This window comes from Agelaius phoeniceus, chromosome 2 (assembly GCF_051311805.1).
Source record: "Agelaius phoeniceus isolate bAgePho1 chromosome 2, bAgePho1.hap1, whole genome shotgun sequence".
Taxonomy (NCBI): domain Eukaryota; kingdom Metazoa; phylum Chordata; class Aves; order Passeriformes; family Icteridae; genus Agelaius; species Agelaius phoeniceus.
This window is the reverse complement of record NC_135266.1, coordinates 8,917,186-8,923,572: the sequence shown is the minus strand read 5'-3', so window position 1 is coordinate 8,923,572 and position 6,387 is coordinate 8,917,186.

Genomic DNA, 6,387 nt, shown 5'->3' with positions numbered 1-6,387 from the left:
GTCACCCCAGCAGCTGAGAGCCTGACTTGTTCTGAAAGGGGATTTTAGAACACAGGTTTTGCTTTCTCCCAGGGTGCTAGGACTTTATCCCAGCTTCCTGCAATCAGAGGTTTTGTGTTTCCCTGTGCTGCTTCCCAACTGCTGTGCTTAAGGGCTGCTAATGATAGCTTTGGGTACCCTTGTTGCTGGGCATTGGCAGCAGCAGCTGTGCAGGAGCTGGAGCAGGCTGGTGGCTCTGCCATGGCAGTGGCAGAGCAGCCAGACTCATAGGGCTTGTCTTCCAAGCTTCCACAGCATGCCAGCTGTGAATGGCTTCATTTTGCTTCATGTGCAGCCTCAGCATGCTCAGGGCTGGAAGGCAGCTCAGAGGTGCCTGGGAAGTGGGCTGGACAGTGTGCTCCAGCTGGAGTGACCCATGAATCCAGCTCTGGGTGATGCTGAGCTCAGATGGGGCTGAGGCCAAACAGTGACTGAGCCCCCTCAGGCAACAATGTGAAGCTGAAGCAATAACCACTGCACATTTCTGCCTGTGTTACAAATAATTCATGTCTGACCCCTCAAAAAGTCTCTGGGAAAGTCCCTGCTGTTGTCTACCTTTCTACTTCTCAGCTGCCATATTTCAGACTTTGGAGCCATATTATAATGGATCAACTTGTTATGCTCTCTATTAGCAAAAGGCCACCGTGACCTCTGCAGAAAACTATTGCAGTGCTATAAAAAATTCAATAAACTTAGCCATGAAATATGAATGGGTTAAAAATTTTCAGTTCTTTGTTTAAATATTTTGTTTTCAGCAGAGCACAGAGCTGCCCATAGTGTGCTATTAAAATACAGTTAGGCAGAATATTATATACTGATGGAAAACCATAACAGCAAATAGAAGAAGAGCTGTGGTATGGAACCAAATCAAACCATGTATTTTGTAACAGCTCAAATGCACCCTGACTCTAACTGATTACTACATTACTGCTGTAGCTGCTGCATGGACATGCTGGGAATGTATAAAGAGCCACTCTCACTGTTACTCAAACCCTTTTCTCTGTGGAATGACAATTTCCCATTTTTCAATCTCCAGCACTCCTTCCTTTCTGTTCAGATGTGCTGAATTATTCAGACCCATTTAACTATTTGTCCTACTGCAGCATGATTCATACCTCAAGACTCAACACAGTAACTGTCATACCAAGAAAAAAATACTCTGCCATCCAAGACACCCTCTTGTCAAATGGTCATCCCTTCATTTTCTAGTGGAAAACCCTTCTGCTTGTTTTTTTCTTACCAGGAAGACAGAAGCTTTACTGCTTCAAAGTATTGTTTTTGGTTTTTTTTTTTCTGTAGCTACTGGGTACAGTATACAGCTATTTTTGTCTCCTATGTTGTTCTTGTCTTTTCCATGCATTTCTCCTAACAAGCTTGGAGCCATACTGGCTGCCATCATTTTTGCTCCTATATAGTTGAAAGCTTTTCCTCTCCCCAGTGTTGCCATTCTCAGCCTGCTCAGAACCACCCCTCTAGTGGAGAGAAGAAAGCCCTTTCAAGGTATTTTGGCTTTTCTAGAACAAAAAATATTGTATAGATTTTTTTTTTTTTCCATAAAAAAAATTGACTTTTGACTCAGTGCATAAAGCAAGACAAGGGTGGAGCAATGGTCATTTGTCTGGGTCTGCCTCTCTGGCCTCTTCCTCAGGGACTAGGCCAGAGGAACTGGCTGATGGCTCTGTGTTGCTCCCTAACTTTCTACATTTATATTTTCTTCCTACAGCTCCTCTGGAAAAAGATTCTGCCTGAGGCCATGGCTCTTTAGCATCCTGAATCGTGCCCTCCCTGGGGCAAGGGGGATCTCAGGGGCAACAGCTGGGTTAGGAGAGAATCTGAGGAGCCTCCTGCTCCTCCCTGCACTCTGGTATAAACACACTGGCCTCCTTTTCCTCAGATTCATTTGCAGCAGCTGTGCTATTTGTCTGGCACAGGGAGGTCACTGTGCCTTTTAGATATTACCCAGTGCTCCCTGAATAGAGTTATTGGCAGTGCACAGATTTGAGCATTTGAGAAATTATGGGCATTTCTTGAGTTAGCCTCTGTAGACTCACCAAAACTGTCTGTAGAAGAGAAATATCCTGCAGAGAAATTTATTACAACCTTTTGCTGACTGAACATTGATCCTATCAGGTTTTAAAGACAAGCAGCTGAGCATGCAACTCTCATCCTTTCCCCTAAATCCTCCCTATGACTTTTGGAGTGTGAGGGTTCTTTTTTTTAATTTTAACTAGCTACAAATACTAGGACCCTGTTGTCCCTGTCTGCTGGAGACATTGGGGATGAGATCCTTCTGAATTCTTCACAGATAAAATGCTGCTCTTGTCTAGACCATGGAAACAACCAGCACACACCAGGCAGAGTGTGTATGAGAATGACAATGGGGAATGCAGCAAATACAGGTCCCCATGGTCCCTGCAGCACAAGCACTGCTTTTTCTCCATGTTCCTGAGGGAGCAGGACAAAGCTGGGAGAAGTGCAGCTCTCTGCCTCTTTCCATGAGCACACACACACAAAATCCATGTCATGGGTCAGTGCAGACACAGACCAAGCAACACCCATTCAGTGCAACCATGAGTGACATATCTAACAATATACAAACCCTCTATTTGAGCCCTCCACATAGAGTTCAGCCAAATCCCCAAAGATTTTTCAGTCATAAATCATTAAAAAAAACCCCAGAATTTGTTTTTCTTAGCTTGAAAAGAAATTGAGAACTTGTCGAGAGTTTAGAAGACAGGAATTGAATGAGTTTTGAAGGTAAGATTGGGGTCAGGTTAATCTTAAGACCAAGCTGTTTGCAGATAGGCAGAACCTCCAGGTAGGTTTAATATAGCAATGTGGGAAAACCACACCATTCAGTGCAAAGAAAGGGAGGGAGGAGACAGGAAGTGGGTATAGAGGATGGTGCAAACATTACTCTGTTTTCTAGGCCTCCAGAAAGTCTCATATTGCTGTAACATCCAGCTTCAAGTAGATACCTTTGCCATTAACACAGACTTTTGCAGACTGAAAGAAATAGATCTGTTGTCTATATAGACTAAGAAGCAAGAGTTAAAAATAACCCATAGAGTCAAATAATTCTGAAATTCAATAATTAAATGACACTTAGTACTTGCACCATACATTAATTTCAGAGCAGTAATTAATAGCCATCACAACAGCTGAAAGACTGTATAAATATTATCCTTTGTTTATCAATTTGAGAAAAAGGGGAGGGACAAGAAGTGAAATGCCCAAGGCTACTGAGGATTTATAGGAGAAGCAAGATGAGAAAGTGGCTATCTTTGAACATCCTCTCCACTGGTGAGCAAAATGGGCTGTTCTTCCTTCCACTGGAAGGTGAGCACAGACTACCACCAGTGGGAAATGGGGGAATATTCCACTACTGCTGGCTGCTTTAAATAGTTGCAGGAATGATGGGGAAATGACACAGTGGATTTTTTGCCCCCCAATCCCAAGGTCAGATAATAACATCACCCCTCTGCAAAGGAAGTATGGTTCAGTTACCAGCAACTCAGGGCAGAGAGAGAATCAATTAGCTCTACATTAAAAACTACTTTTTTCAGAAAAAAATCTATGTTAAACATTAATACTGGGAAGTAAGTTAACTATTACACAAGAGCAGAACACAGTACAAAAGTACTTTATACACACAGGCAAGTTTGTGAACATAAAGCAAAATCCAGGTCCCACTGAAGTCAGTAGGACCAAGATTTTATCTGCTTGGCTTTAATGAATTTAGTAATTTGTCCACAAATTCTTAGCCTGTAGAGGACACCATATGGTTCACCACTCTCCTTTTTAAAGCACAGGGACAAGGAAAATGATGGAGGGTTTCCATTTCCTAGGATAGGTTCGTAATAATACAATACTTCCATCACCCTGCTAGGAGGTGACATAAGTGCTTCACTAGCCATCCCTGCTAAACCACATATTTCTCCTTCAGCAGTGCTCTCAGAGCTGTTATGGCAGTATTTATACTCTGCCAGAATCACTTCTCTGTGAGTAGAAAATGGTTATACAAGCAGGCAGCCCAGCAGCTCCGTGTAACTCTGTGCTCCTCTTCACGTGCACTCCCAATATTTTGTTTTCAAGGGCTGGCCATGGGGCACCTCTGGCAGGTTTCTGCTCCCATGAACAGGCTGGTGGCCCCAACCTCCAAAGCAGAAGCTGTGCAGACAGAGCCTGGCTGTAATTGGGTTTTCTAATTTTAAAGCCACGCTACATTACCACTGGTCAAATTCCTCAGGGCGCTGAAATCGATCTCTGCAGTAAAGCTGCACCCACGGATGCTGCCCATGTGATCCTGTTTAAATTGGAGCACCACAGAAAAGACAAACTATTGTGATCTCTTTTATTCTGCTCTCTACAGCAGATATTTTCCAGCCTGGTGGGTTGATAGGAGAGAAAAGCAGAATAATCCTTGACTGTCTTAACTGTGTCAGCAGAAGCCTCTGGTGCAGATCCAGCTACACTGGTGAGAGTTCGTGTTTTCTGGGATAGTTTGGCTTGCTCGTAAAATATAGCTTTGCTTTTTTTAGGAGCACAAAGAGCAGAAATGGTGATACAGCTACACAGCCAGTAACAAACTCTGTTGTTCAAATCACTGTACCTGCACTACTGTGCAAGAAAATTCCTTCCAGGGCCAGCACAGCTTCTGACTGCCACACATGAGCTTTGAGAAACTTGAGCAACTGCTTTAATGTGTGACAGATCCAGCTGTCACTCATTCACAGTAAGGTTATTGCCCCCTTAGCAATGTGAGGTGAAGGAAATGTCACCTCTTCTTTGGTGGCTCCAAATTTTGATCCACAGCCTTAGTTGAAGGTTTAATGTGCAGGATTGGGAATGGGAGCAGGCGTAGGTGGCTGCACATCTCCTTCTGCTGGCTCTTAAAAGGTTGGGACTTTGAACAGAGGGACAGAGCACAGAGCTGGAGGCAATAACATCTTAAACTGCTACACAAGGGTTACCATCTGACAAACCCCTTTGTAATGAAATTGTGTATCTTGACTTGAGAAATACAGATGTTAACATCATCTGCTAAAGCACAAAAAAATGGGAGAATATGTGGTAAATTTCTTCTGTGGGCCAGCATTGCCCCAGGACTTCTGTGGCTGAAACCAGGACTCAACCCTGGTGCTTTCCCTTTTCAGTCAGTCTCTAGCAAGGGAAGGGTGATTTATTTTCAAGATTTCCTGTGCTTGCTGTTAAGGAGATCTGCAGACCTGGGGCTTTTCTGGTGCTCACCTGTGTGAGCAGGAACAGAACAACTCTGGGACCTGTTCTCTGGGACCTGAACAGGAAAAGAATATCTCTGATTACCCTGACCAGTCTCTGGTCGCAAGGTGAGAGTGATGCAGCCAGAAGGGGCAAGAGCAAAATTGTTCCAGTTAAGGGCAGTCAGTGCCTTGTCCCAAAACACCCTGAGTCCTGCTCTGTGACCACTTTTGCTATTGCTGACATATTGCAGGGAGCAGAGCCTCCTGCTGCTCCCCAGATGAGACTCAGTCTCCCTCTTGCTAACTTTCCTGCTGAGCCCTGGCAGCTTTGGGAGCTAGACCCCTTTAAGGATTGCAGAGATCCCCTGCCAACAGCAGGGACAGAGGATTCCTCTCGCTCCCTCCCTGGCTCCCCTCCATGCTGAGGTTGGCATGCTCTCATATCAGACAAATCCAGATCTTCTTGGGCTCAGGAAAGCACAGAGCCAAAGCTGTTTTCATTCAAGGCACATTTTTCCACCCCCTAGTCTTATTATATGGTGAGATGGAAGATGAAGAAAAAGATGAGCTAATGCCACTGCCTTTTCTTTAAAAAGCTGCTGATCCTCCTCAGAAAAGCAGTACCTCTGGTGGAATGAGTCATCCAGCATTTCCTACTCATTTCTTAAATTTTCAATGGAGAGAGAGATGCTCAATCAAAGATGCTGAATTAATATCTAGAAGCTTCTAGGGATGCCTTCTGCCCTCTCTAAAAGGCAGAGAGAATTTTCTTTAGGAAGGCTGGAATAAATGTTTCTATACTATGGGCTAGAGGCCCGAGAAGCAGGCTGGTGCTGACCTAAATTAGATCACAGAGCCATAGAATATTCTGAGTTGGAAGAGACCCACGAGGATCATCAAAATCCAGCTCCTGGCCCCACACAGAGCAGCTCCAAGAATTCTTCCATGTGCCTGACAGCTCTGTCAAGTTTGGAGCTTTGACCACTTCCCTGGGGAGCCTGTGCCAGTGCCCAGCCATGCTCTGGATGAAGAACCTGACATGTGGGTGCTTGTTTGTGCTTGGACAATGGCCTCTCTGGAAGTCCCAGTGTAGGAGCACAGCTGTGGTGCTCCAGCCACTGACTGG